Source organism: Phocoena sinus, chromosome X, assembly GCF_008692025.1.
Source record: "Phocoena sinus isolate mPhoSin1 chromosome X, mPhoSin1.pri, whole genome shotgun sequence".
Taxonomy (NCBI): Eukaryota; Metazoa; Chordata; class Mammalia; order Artiodactyla; family Phocoenidae; genus Phocoena; species Phocoena sinus.
Genome location: NC_045784.1, coordinates 105,180,756 through 105,194,961, shown reverse-complemented (window position 1 = coordinate 105,194,961; position 14,206 = coordinate 105,180,756). Strand labels below are relative to the sequence as shown.

General features: G+C 39.6%; 1 non-coding gene across 1 annotated transcript; it reads right to left on the bottom strand.

The window, feature by feature from the left end:
- Positions 1 to 13,809: 13,809 nt before the first annotated feature.
- On the bottom strand, positions 13,810 to 13,882 carry TRNAG-CCC. The gene has a single exon. It is a non-coding gene; the product is annotated as a tRNA-Gly (tRNA).
- Positions 13,883 to 14,206: the final 324 nt, after the last annotated feature.

Below are 14,206 nucleotides of genomic sequence, written 5' to 3'. Positions count from 1 at the left end.
AACCACCTGAATTGCAAAAATATTTGTTACTCTTTCTCTAGAGCCATTTACTTTTTCTCAGTTTCTAGGAACTATACCAAAAAGGCTTTTTAGATGACTAGTAACTATACCTATTTACTTTTTCTCTTAGAGGTAACTTATTTAACCCAATATGTTCAGAAGAGTTGGAAAAATAAAAATACTGTTAATTTGAATGAATTTTTGCCAATACAGTATTTTAAAATAAAATGCTTCCGTTTTATCTTGTGTTTTAAATATATTATCTTCAAAACTTTGGGGAACTGCTGATTTAAGTTTAGTCAGTTTATGTAAAATGCCCACCATATATTCTAATTGGCAGTGTCAGTTCTATTCATAAAAAACAAGTCAAATTAGACTTATTTCGTTTTACAAAGTCTGAGTTTGAAACTCAAATAAAAATGTGTTGATGCATTCCTTGTAACAAGCTATCTCATTTCTGAATTCTAAGATAGATGTTTCCTAGATGAAATAAGGCATTGCCATCTTCAGTATTTCTTTCTTACCCAGGCTCTTATTGCTTTGTTCTCATGGACCTCTCAGGAGCAGAGAAAGACACAAGAGTTTGATTAGAGGAGACTTCCTCAGCATCAGTAGTTTTCTACACGTTATTCCTTTCCCCTAACATGTTATTATGGAAATTTAAAAACAAATAGAGAAGTTGATAGAATTGTACACAAATGTCCATATCCTCGGCACCCAGATTCTGTAATTAGCATGTTGCTATGTTTACTTTATTACCTGTCTTTCCATCTACCAAGCCTTCTATCCATCCATTAACCCATTTTATGTTTTTAATGTATTTCAAAGTAAGTTTCAGGCATTATTACACTTCACTCCTAAATACTTCAACATGCATATTATTTGCTCTTGTGGGGTTTTTTTGTTTGTTTGTTTGAGGCAGTCAATCTTCATTCCCACCCCAGAAGCAACCACTGTTCTGATTTTTACTGTGAATTCATCTTCCCTGTTCTATAATTTCGTATATAAACAGAATGTACACTTTTAACACCAATATTTTGATTTGCCCCTTTGTTTGGCTCACCAGAGGTTGTATACTTGGGACAATGAACAATACTAAGATTCAGGTTGGGAAAAAAGGATACAGGCATTTGTGAAAAGAAAGATGGAAAAAGAGACCCAGAATGAGGCCACCACACCTCATTCTGAGGCATTCTGAAATACTTCATTTTAAGAAAGAATAGCTATTTGAGGATCTAAAAATCGATTCCGGGCTTCCCTGGTGGCGCAGTGGTTGAGAGTCCTTCTGCCGATGCAGGGGACATGGGTTCGTGCCCCGGTCTGGGAAGATCCCACAGGCCGTGGAGTGGCTGGGCCCCTGAACCATGGCTGCTGAGCCTGCGCGTCCGGAGCCTGTGCTCCACAACGGGAGAGGCCACAACAGTGAGAGGCCCGCATACCGCAAAAAAACAAAAACAAATAAAAATTGATTCCTTCAAAGCCATCCATACTCTTAAACACCTTAAAAAGTTTTCACATACCCCTAGGGAATGTGTACCTTAGACCAAAGATCACTGCCATAGACAAGATGGATAAAGTATAAAATGTAAAGGAAGGTTACAAAATTAATGCACAGAAATCTCTTGCATTCCTATACACTAACAACAAAAAGTCAGAAAGAGAAATTAAGGAAACACTCCCATTTACCATTGCAACAAAAAGAATAAAATACCTAGGAATAAACCTACCTAAGGAGACAAAAGACCTGTATGCAGAAAACTATAAGACACTGATGAAAGAAATCAAAGATGATACAAACAAATGGAGAGACATACCATGTTCTTGGATTGGAAGAATCAATATTGTGAAAATGAGTATACTACCCAAAGCAATCTACAGGTTCAATGCAATCACTATCAAATTACCAATGGCATTTTTCACAGAACTAGAACAAAAAATTTTACAATTTGTATGGAAACCCCGAATAGCCAAAGCAATCTTGAGAAAGAAAAACGGAGCTGGAAGAATCAGGCTCCCTGACTTCAGAAAATACCACAAAGCTACAGTAATCAAGACAGTATGGTACTGGCACAAAAACAGAAATATAGATCAATGGAACAGGATAGAAAGCCCAGAGACAAACCCATGCACATATGGCCACCTTATCTTTGCCAAAAGAGGCAAGAATACATAATGGAGAAAAGACAGCCTCTTCAATAAGTGGTGCTGGGAAAACTGGACAGCTACATGTAAAAGAATGAAATTAGAACACTGCCTAACACCATACACAAAAATAAACTCAAAATGGATTAAAAACCTAAATGTAAGGCCAGACACTATCAAACTCTTAGAGGAAACCATAGACAGAACACTCCATGTCATAAATCACAGCAAGATCCTTTTTGACCCACCTCCTAGAGAAATGGAAATAAAAACAAAAATAAACAAATGGGACGGGACTTAATGAAACTTAAAAGCTTTTGCACAGCAAAGGAAACCATAAACAAGATGAAAAGACAACCCTCAGAATGGGAGAACATATTTGCAAATGAAGCAACTGACAAAGGATTAATCTCCAAAATAAACAAACAGCTCATGCAGCTCAATATCAACAAAACAAACAACCCAATCCAAAAATGGGCACAAGACCTAAATAGACATTTCTCCAAAGATATACAGATTGCCAACAAACACATGAAAAGATGCTTAACATCACTAATCATTAGAGAAATGCAAATCAAAACCACAATGAGATATCACCTCACACCAGTCAGAATGGCCATCATCAAAAAATCTACAAACAATAAATGCTGGAGAGGGTGTGGAGAAAAGGGAACCCTCTTGCACTGTTGGTGGGAATGTGAATTGATACAGCCACTATGGAGAACAGTATGGAGGTTCCTCAAAAAACTAAAAATAGAACTCCCATACGACCCAGCAATCCCACTACTGGGCATATACCCTGAGAAAACCATAATTCAAAAAGAGTCATGTACCACAATGTTCATTGCATCTCTATTTACAATAGCCAGGACATGGAAGCAACCTAAATGTCCATCACAGATGAATAGATAAAGAAGATGTAGCACATATATACAATGGAATATTATTCAGCCATAAAAAGAAATGAAATTGAGTTATTTGTAGTGAGGTGGATGGATCTAGAGACTGTCATACAGAGTGAAGTAAGTCAGAAAGAGTAAAACAAATACCATATGCTAACGCATCTATATGGAATCTAAAAAAACAGTACAGATGAACCTAGGGGCAGGGCAGGAATAAAGATGCAGATGTAGAGAACAGACTTGAGGGCACGAGGGGCAGGGGAAGCTGGGACGAAGTGAGAGAGTAGCATTGACATATATACACAACCAAATGTAAAATGGATGGCTAGTGGGAAGCTGCTGCATAGCACAGGGAGATCAACTCGATGCTTTGTGACGACCTAGAGGGGTGGGATAGGGAGTGTAGGAGGGAGGCTCAAGAGGGAGGGGATATGGGGATATATGTATACATGTTGCTGATTCCCTCTGTTGTACAGCAGAAACTAACACAACATTGCAAAGCAGTTATACGCCAATAAAGATGTGAAAAAAATGTGAAGGAAAAATGATTAAATTTGACTGTATTAAAATTTAAAACTTCTGCGTAAGAATACATCCCATAAACAAAATGGAAAGACAAGATATTTGCAACTTGTAAGAGATACATGATTAGCATCCAGATAAAGAGCTTCTTAAGAAAAGTAAAGACAGGGACTTCCCTTGTGGCACAGTGGTTAAGAAGCCTCCTGCCAGTGCAGGGGACACAGGTTCAAGCCCTGGTCCGGGAAGATTCCACATGCCGCGGGGCAACTAAGCCCTTACGCCGCAACTACTGATTTTGCACTCCAGAGCCCACAAGCCACAGCTACTGAGCCTGTGTGCCACAAGTACCGGAGCCTGCGCACCTAGGGCCTGTGCTCCGCAACAAGAGAAGCCCCTGCTCGCCGCAACTAGAGATAGCCCGTGAGCAACAATGAAGAGCCAATGCAGCCAAAATAAATAAATAAATTTATTTTAAAAAATTAAAGACAAACAGCTCAACAGAAAAATGAACAAAAGATACAAGTAGACAATATATAAAATGAAATATGGTTAATATGAAAATATGTTCAATTTCATTAGTAATCAGAGACATGCAGATTAAACAATAAGAACCCAAGAGGGATGAAAAGATATGTCTACAAAAGACTTGGCAAGAATGTTCTTAGCAGCCTCATTTATAAAGCCAAATACAGAAAAGACACGGTGTCCATCACCAGAAAAATGGGTAAACAAGCTGTGGCATACAATGGAATTCTACTCAGCAATAAAAAGAAACAAACCAGTGATAGATGCAGCAACCTGGGTGAATCTGACAAACATGCTGAGTGAAGGAGATTTTCCACAAAAGAGTACATATTATATCTAGAACAGATAAAAACTAATCTGTCATGAAAGCAAAAACCAAAACAGAATAGTGTTACCTGGTGGGAGTGGGACCAGGGATTGACTTGGAGGGGGATTAGGGAACTTTCTACGGGCAATGGTAATGTTCTATATTTGATGGAGGTTTGGGTTACACAGGTGTATATGCATTTGTTAGAACTCAGTGAGTATATAATTATGGTTTGAACATTCCACTGTAAATAAATTTTACCTTAAAAATCTGTAAGCAAATGTCAAACTCATTAATAATATGCATGCTGAAGTGTTTAGGAGTAAAGCATACTGATGGATTCAGTTTACTTTTAAATACATTACAAAATATTATGGATTGAATTATGGCTAGAGGGATGGATAGATATATGATAAAGCAAATAGGACAAAATGCTCATATAGCCACCACCTGAATTCACTACATACTTAAAAAAACTTTACTATGTGTTTAAATTTTTTTCATAAGAAAATGTGGGGGGAAAATCAATAATGTGACACTTACACCCATCAGATTGGCATAAATGACAACTGACAGTGTTGTGTGAAGATGTGATGAAATGTAGTGGAAGTGTAAACTGATACAACCACTTCAGAGAGTAATTTAGCAAAATTTAGTAAAGCTACAGATGCTCATCTTTATGACTCAGAAATCCTACTTCTGAGTATATAACCTAGAGTTTCATGTGCCCAAGAAGATATGTGCAAAAATGTTCTTTGCACCATGATTATCATGTTTTGAAACATTTAAAATACTAAGTTGTGGGGCTTCCCTGGTGGCGCAGTGGTTGAGAGTCCGCCTGCCGAGGCAGGGGACATGGGTTCATGCCCCGGTCCAGGAAGATCCCACATGCCGCGGAGAGGCTGGGCCCGTGAGCCATGGCCGCTGAGCCTGCGCATCCAGAGCCTGTGCTCTGCAACGGGAGAGGCCACAATGGTGAGAGGCGCGTGTACCGCAAAAAAAAAAAAAAAAAAAAAACTAAGTTGCAAGAACAGGGCAATGGATATCAGCACACCCCTTATCAATTGTAAGCATGTTGCCACATTTGCTTTATCTATGTGTAAATATACATTTTTTCTCTGAATCATTTGAGAGCAAATTGCAATTAATTCCTAAATACTTCAGCATGTATTTCCTAAAGCAAAGGCATTCTTCTGCATAACCACAATACGTTGATCACATTCAGGGCATTTTAATGTTTATCGTTTTACTATTACCTAATTTACAATCCATATTCACATTTCTCCAATTATTGTAGTAATCTGCTTTAGTGTTTTAAACGCCATCTAGAATCCACTCAAACGTCACACATTGTATTTAGTTGTCATTTCATTTAGTCTGTAATCTAGTAAAGTTCCACTGCCTTTTTTGTGCCTTTCATGACATTGACTTTTTTTTTTAAGACCTTATTCTTTTTTTTTTAATTATTATTTATTTATTTATTTATTTTGCTGTGTTGGGTCTTCGTTTCTGTGCAAGGGCTTCCTCTAGTTGTGGCAAGTGGGGGCTACTCTTCATCACAGTGTGCAGGCCTCTCACTATCGCGGCCTCTCTTGTTGGGGAGCACAGGCTCCAGACGCGCAGGCTCAGTACTTGTGGCTCACGGGCCTAGTTGCTCTGCGGCATGTGGGATCCTCCCAGACCAGGGCTCGAACCCGTGTCCCCTGCATTAGCAGGCAGATTCTCAACCATTGCACCACCAGGGAAGCCCCATGACATTGACTTTTTTGAAGAGTCTAGGCAAATTGGGGTTTGTCTGTTTGTTTTTAGATTTTAGAGATTTCATTTATTTATTTATCTATTTATTTGTATTGAAGTATAGTTGATTTATAATATTAGTTTCAGGTGTACAGCATAGTGATTCAATATTTTTATAGATTATACTCCACTTAAAGTTACTATAAAATATTGGCTATATTCCCTGTGCCGTACAATAGGCAAATTGTTTTTGAAGAATATTCCTACATTTGGATTTGCAACATTTTTAAAGAGTAAACATTTTATTTTAGAATTGCTTTAGATTTAAAGAAAAATTGCAAGCTTAATACAGAGAGGTAGCATACACAGTTTTCCCTATTATTAAGTTCTTGTAAGTAGGATGGTACATTTGTCACAATTAATGAATCAATACTGGTGCATTATTATTAACTAAAGTACATATCTCGTTCAGATTTCCTTAGTTTTTATCTAATGTCCTTTTACTATTCCAGGAACCCATCCAGGTTACCACATTACATTTAGTTGTCATATCTCCTTACACTCTTCTTGGCTGTGATATTTTCCTGAACTTTGCTTACTTTTGAGGAGTACTGGTACAGTACTGTTTTGAGGAGTACTGGTCAGGTATTTTGTAGAATGTTCCTCAATTGAGATTTGTCTGATATTTTTTTTCTCATGATTAAACCGGGTTTATGTGTTTTAGGGAAGAAGGACATAGAGGTAAAATCTCATTCTCATCACACCATATAAAAGGTACATGTTAGCAACATGACTTACCATGTTGATGTTGATCTTGATCACCTGGCTTAGGTAGTATTTTTCAGATTTCTCCACTGTAAAGTTACTTGTTTGTGACCCTTTCCATACTATACTGTTTGGAAGGCTGTCACTATGCTTAGCCCACACTAAGGAGTGAGTAGTCATGCTCTACCTCCATGAGGGTGGAATATACACATAAATTATTTGGAATTCTTCTGCATGGGATATTTATCCCTTCTCTTCCATTTATTTATTCAATCATTTATTTATATCAGTATAGACTAATGGATAAATACTTCTTTATTTGGTTGCTCAAATTGTTCTAGATTTGGCTAAAGGGAGTTCGTTCAGCTGCCTCCTGTGTCCCTTTGATATACCTCCATCATCATTGTATTGGTTTTTTGTTTCTTTGTTTTTTAGCACTTCCTTACTTTCTGGCAATACAAGATGGTCCAGGTTCATCGTGTATATTTCTTGGCCCATTCCTAGAATTAGCCATTTCTCCAAGGAACCTTCATTCATTTTATTGGTATTAGAAACCAAGATCTGGGTGCTAGGTGTGCTTGTTGCTACTGGATTGTCATTGCTCCTAGGCTCTCTCAACTGACAGATCAAGTAGCTATATGTATGTATACTAACCCATGTATATGCACATATTTATAAATATTTCTACATATAACCATCAGTATCTGTATTAAGCTAAAGATAAGTTCATACTGATGTCTCCAACTCTAATCCATCGCCACATGGATCATTCTAGCCTCTTCCTCTTGCTTATCTGTAATCTCTCACTCCAACAGCAAGAAACATGTCTCCTACTATCCACTTTCCATTTACTTATTGTTCAATCCCAGTATACATGTACAGCGGTTTCAGAATTGTTAATCCATATCCCCATGGGAAACAACTTTGCCAACCAGAGTTCAGTGCTTATGAACAGTTCATTTTGCCTTTAGTCTTACAGACTTCATTCATTTCCAAAGGCACTTAGGTTAGCACCTTTCCTTCATCCTCTTTAGCGAGGTTATGTCATACATTTGAAATACAGCTATATATATTTTTTGTCATAGTCTGCACCCCATTCTGGGATTCCCCTGATCTCCTAAATGATTTTTTCTTAATTTGCATACACCGTTTCACTCTTTGTGCTCTAAGATTCTAAGGGTTTTGACAAATAATAGCCCAAAGCTGGAAGCAGCGAAGATGCCCTTCAATAGGTGAATAGATAAACTGTGGTACATGCCTACGATGGAATCTTCTTTTGCAATAAAAAGGAATATACTATCAATCCACACAACAGTATGGATGAATCTTAAAGGCATATAGTTAAGCAAAAGAAGCCAATCTGAAAAGGCTACATACTGTGTGATTCCAACTATATGACAGGAAGGCAAAACTATGGAGACAATAAAAAAGGTCAGTGGTTCAGGAGTTGGGGGGAGAGAGGGATGAATAGGCAGATGTTAGTTTGAAAATTGGCCCTCGTACATGGAGAGCAAGGAGAGACCAAAGAAAGAGGCAGACCACCCCAGATTGGTAGGTGGTGGTTTTAATAAGCAAGGGAGCTTAAACATGAGGCTTGTCTTGGATGGCTACAAGATGAGTAGATTTCTGCACCCGCTGGCCAGAATGTTAAAAGTTTACATAGAGGTCTTAACTGGGTTCAGTCATGTATACTGTCCACATGGTCTCAGCAACACATTACTCTCTCAAGGGTATGTCCTTGAAAATGGCTCCCACTGTGGGAATGGTGGGCAGAATGTACGTTCCAAGGAAAGGGGAGGGGTGAGGAGCATCTGATTGCCCGGGTCCAGCTTGTGGGGTCAACTGGCAGTCACATCCCCTCAATGACCTCCAACAGCAGAGAACAAAGGATTTTTAGGGCAGCAAAATTACTCTGTATACTACAGTGGTAGATATATGTCATTATACATTTGTTCAAACCTATACAATGTATAACACCAGGAGTGAACCCTAACGTAAACTATGGACTTTGGGTGATTATGCTATGTCAGTGTAGATTCATCAGTTGTAACAGATGTACAATGCTGGTGAGAGATGTTGATAATAGGGGAGGCTATGTATCCGTGGGGCAAGGGGTATATGAGAACTCTGTACTTTCTGCTTAGTTTTGTTGGGAACCTGCAACTGCTCTAAAAAATAAAGTCTATATAAAAGGGAAAAAAATGAATGGAGGGTTATACAGGTATTTTATTATTATTTTATTATTCTCTATACTTGTTTGTATGTTTGAAGTATTCTATAATAAAAGGAAAAGAAGATGCTTGCATACAGGCATTTCTTCAGGATTCAAAACAATGTTGAATTATATGCAAATGTTCATAGCAGTTTTATTAATAAACTATAAACAACTCAACTGTCCATCATCAGGTGAATGGATAAACAAACTGTGGTATATCCATTCAATGGAATACTACTCAGCAATTAAAAAAAAGAAACCACCGATATATACAACAACCTGTAAGAATCTCAGAAACATAAAGTTGAGCAAAAGGAACCATACAAAAGAGTTCATACATTATGAGTCCATTTATATGAAGTATTTATTTATTTATTATTAAATGCTTTTATTATCATTACTCCAATATATGAAGCATTTATAGATGGAAATCAGAACAGTGGTTGTCCCTTGGGGGATAGTGGTAGTAATTGACTGGAAAGGGGCAATTGGGAGCTTTTTTAAAAATTGAGATATAGTTGTCATATAATATTATGTAAGTTTAAGGTGTACAATGTGTCATTTGATACGTTTATATATTGCAAATATAGAAATGCTGAGATGTACAGAAGGGGAACAAATCAGTTTCTAGGCCCCTCACTTAGTGTTAGAAACAGCAAGAGCCTCCAGCCTGTAGGAGGACTTAGGCCTTGTCAGTGGCATCAGCTGTGGCCTCAACCCATCATGCTTTGGATGCAATCACATCTTGGTTGTGTCAAATGGCTCAAGGCTTGTCAAGCTCACACATGAGACAAGGCAAGGCCAAGGCCTGACTGATTTGGCCAGTAAGATAGAGTGAGTCACTTCTAGATTTAGACATATTACTACTTAAGTAGACAGCAAAAAGAAAAATAAGCCTAAAGGTGCCAGCCCCTGTGATCCTTGTCCCACACACTAAAAGGATAACATCGAAACAAGTTGTCCTGAGGAGCTGAGCTGCCACTACAGGTTTTACGTTCTGCAGCTCTGCTCTGAAGGAGTACGTTGGAAAGCTCCACACCTAATCAGAACCAGGGAGGGGATGCAAAACTATCTCATGACAGCCTCCCAGTGTGGGTACGGAGGCCAGTGGGAGATGGCCTCATAATAGCTCCTTATGGGCCTCCTGTCCTCGCGTGTTCCAGGAGGATCAAAAGGCATTCTGCCAAAACTCAGTCCAAGCCTTTGCCTCTGTGGTTATGTGCAACGTTTCCATGGCAGAACCATCTCCCTAATAAGGCTATTTCTCTATTGACAATGGATTGAAACAGTAGCAGCTGGATGAGTGGAAGGGCTCAGGCCTCTTTTTTTTTTTTTTTTGCAGTACGTGGGCCTCTCACTGTTGTGGCCTCCCCCGTCGCAGAGCACAGGCTCCGGATGCGCTGGCCCAGCGGCCATGGCTCGCGGGCCCAGCCGCTCCGCGGCATGCGGGATCCTCTAGACTGGGGCACGAACCCGTGTCCCCTGCATCGGCAGGCGGACTCTCAACCACTGCGCCACCAGGGAAGCCCTCAGGCCTCTTTTGAGTGATCTGGCATTGACCTGGATTGATCATGATTTGGAGGAAATCCAAGTTCAGATTTTTCAGGTAACTGGATATGTTAGTTCCTAGAATCCTTGTGTTGCCTTAGAATATGAATCACTTCCCTTTGCCAATACTTGGCTAAGGGAGAGAAAGAATTAGTGGCAGTTCACAAGTTTAGCCTTTATATTAATTGCAATATGCTTTGCATTTTATTGTATTGTTCTTTCTTTCTTCTTTACACAGAGTGTAGGTTCCTTTTTCTCAATTCATTCTTTAGGTGTTTTTTTTTTTTTTAGAAATTCCTGAGCAAAGATCTCTTTTTGTGTGAAGGAAAGAGCTCTTAACTGGTGGCTGAGCCTGAAAAACAGTTGCAGGCCGATTTCTGTCCACAGAGAGCACACTAAGTCAACAGTTCTTCAGGATGGTGTCTGAACAAGGCCTATTCCTGTCTGGGTATGCCACATGTTACAGGACATTAGGAAAATTAAGACTAACATTCAAAAAGTCAATAAGCTGCAGGAAACCTGTGGACTATTTAAAAAATACCTTATTGGAAGCCTGAGAAAATGTATGCCAACGGTCAAAAATACTAGGCGCCTGGGAAATGAAATATGCAACTTGGTTAACTGGCAAAGTCAAAGAGGCTATTGTAAGGGGGAAGAAGGCGTCTTTCAAAATATGGAAATATAGTTTCTAATGAGGAGAACCAGGAAGTCTAGAAAATATGGCAGCTCAGATACAAAGTACAAATTACATGGCCCCAAGAAGAATGGTGAGTTCTTTGCCAGGGACTCTAAAGCTCCTCTCTGAAATACATCCAGGAGAAAGCCAGCTAGAGAATCAGTGGGATTACAAGGATTTAAAAGGGATTTGACGTGTGGTAGGAGCCTGGGAGGTGGAGGTTTCAGGTTGCTGGTGGCTAAAATGAGAGGGCTTTGGGTGAGGCCCTGGCGAGGTGGTTGAGTAAGAAAAGTTTTACCTTTCCCTCTCTCTCAGTCTCTCCTTTCCTCCTCCTATTTCATTCTCTCCCTAGCCTTTTCCAGAATTGGCTTTGCTTTGCCCCTCTTTGCTTTTTTTAATTAAATTAAATTAAATTTATTTTTTATACAGCAGGTTCTTATTAGTTATCCATTTTATACACATCACTGTATACATGTCAATCCCAATCTCCCAATCCATCCCACCACTACCACCACTCCCTTTGCCACTTTCCGCCCTTGGTGTCCATACGTTTGTTCTCTACATCTGTGTCTCAATTTCTGCCCTGCAAGCCGGTTTATCTGTACCATTTTTCTAGGTTCCACATATATGCCTTAATATATGATATTTGTTTTTCTCTTTCTGACTTACTTCACTCTGTATGACAGTCTCTAGGTCCATACACGTATCTACAAATGACCCAATTTCGTTCCTTTTTATGGCTGAGTAATATTCCATTGTATATAGGTACCACATCTTCTTTATCCATTCATCTGTTAATGGACACTTAGATTGCTTCCATGACCTGGCTATTGTAAATAGTGCTGCAATGAACATTGGGGTGCATGTGTCTTTTTGAATTATGGTTTTCTCTGGGTATATGCCCAGTAGTGGGATTGCTGGGTCGTATGGTAGTTCTATCTGTAGTTTTTTAAGGAACCTCCATACTGTTCTCCATAGTGGCTGTACCAGTTTACATTCCCACCTGCCCCTCTTTGCCTTTAATGTCCCTTTTCTGTTTCTCCTTGACCAGATCTTGGTCATTTCCACATTGTGGTGCCTAGGGAGACTGCAAAACACTTCCAACTGGGCTTACCCTGTAGGCACACAAGTTCTCACTTGAAATCGGTGCTAAGAAATTTCTGCACCTAAGTAGCTCTGATCGGGAATAGGTGAGGAGTAAATAGTTGCGAAGTCCTTTGCTCCTTCCTCTCCTGTTGGAGAGATTAGACGACTGGTCACCCTTGGCCTGGTAGGGTTTAGCTAGGGGAGGCTGACACCTGGTGGTCACACGTGGGAGGTGCCGAAGAGTTCATAATAGCCCCACGCCTTTACCATTTACTTACCATTTATTGAGCTATTTGCTTTATATGAATTATCTCATTTAAAACTCACAACAACCCTGTGAAGTGAGTATCATGATTTCAGCTTGACACATGAATGATTTATCTAAGCATTTATGAACTGATTTAAGCAATGGGGTCAGGGTTTTTTTTTCCATTTTTCTTTTCTTAGCTCCTGGGACAGTACCTGGCTCATAGTAGATTCTCAGGAAATATTTATTGAAATAATATTTTTTACTTATCAACATCATGAAACATTAATTCAGTGGGCAGTCTCTTTGTAATAGAGTTGATTTGAATATTGTGCCACCCACCAGATAAGCCTAGTCTCAGTCTGCTACAACTCTTGCTTAAATACCTTTCCCCAGAAATCTTACCACCTCAGATACTTGGAGACCAAGTCTGCTGCGAGAAATATTCAAATTTATTGAAACTCTACTCAACTACAGTCATCCTACACCCTCTGTCCTGGACACGATGAGGCTGGGTCTCTGTCCAAATGTAGACATTTCAAGTTGAGAAACCACTAAGAAACCACAAGGTGTAGTCAGCTGAGGCTGTTCAAATGCTGCATTCTTAGAATCCCCGTGAAACATTAGGTGCCCAGGATGGATGCTTGCTGATAAGAACACTGAAGTTGCCCAGGATAGTGGCCAATGTATTAGAGAGGAAGACTGTGAGTCAAGTGACAACATATTCAACCAATGAGAGAGAGAGAGAAAGAGAGAGAGATTGGCCAGGAGGCTATTAGACAATCACAATGAAGAAGAGAAAATAGATGGAATAACTTCAAGGAAGCAATATTGAAAGACTTATGGCTTGGAAGTAGTGATGACATAGGAGGAGAATGCCAACTGTAATATGTGGAGAATGAACGAGCAGCCTTCTCTGGAGGGAGATGCAGGGGGAGTGGTATCTTGAGGAGAGAACCATGTTTCATTTAAGGTCAGAAAGTGAGAGAGTTTCCATGGAAGAGAGTCTATCTTTTTTTTAAAAATATTTATATATTTATTTATTTATTTAGGCTGTGCTGGGTCTTAGTTGAGGCATGTGGAATCTTTTAGTTGTGGCATGTGGACTCTTAGTTGCAGCATGCGTGCAGGATCTAGTTCCCCGACCGGGGATCGAACCCGGGCCCCCTGCATTGGGAGTGCAGAGTCTTACCCACTGGACCACCAGGGAAGCTCCAGTCTATCTTTGAATGGGAATTCCCTAGGGCCAAGTGGAAAGGTCTGGGAGGGAGAGGTAAAGTGGGAATTTGTGTAGGTGAGGAAGCACAGAACAGGGTGGAAATGAACGGAAGAGATGATCAAGGGGCTTCATCTTGGATGGTGGCAAAATATGATAGGATGTAAAGAAGGGTGGTATTAACTTTCCTCAAAGCTAAAGCAGGCTGAGGCCCTTGGCTATGGTGGGGAACTGGGACATTTGGAGTCATTATTGTGAAACTTATTAGGGAGGGGTCTGGAGCTATCAAGGTAGAAGTGGTGGTTGCAGAGATAAAAG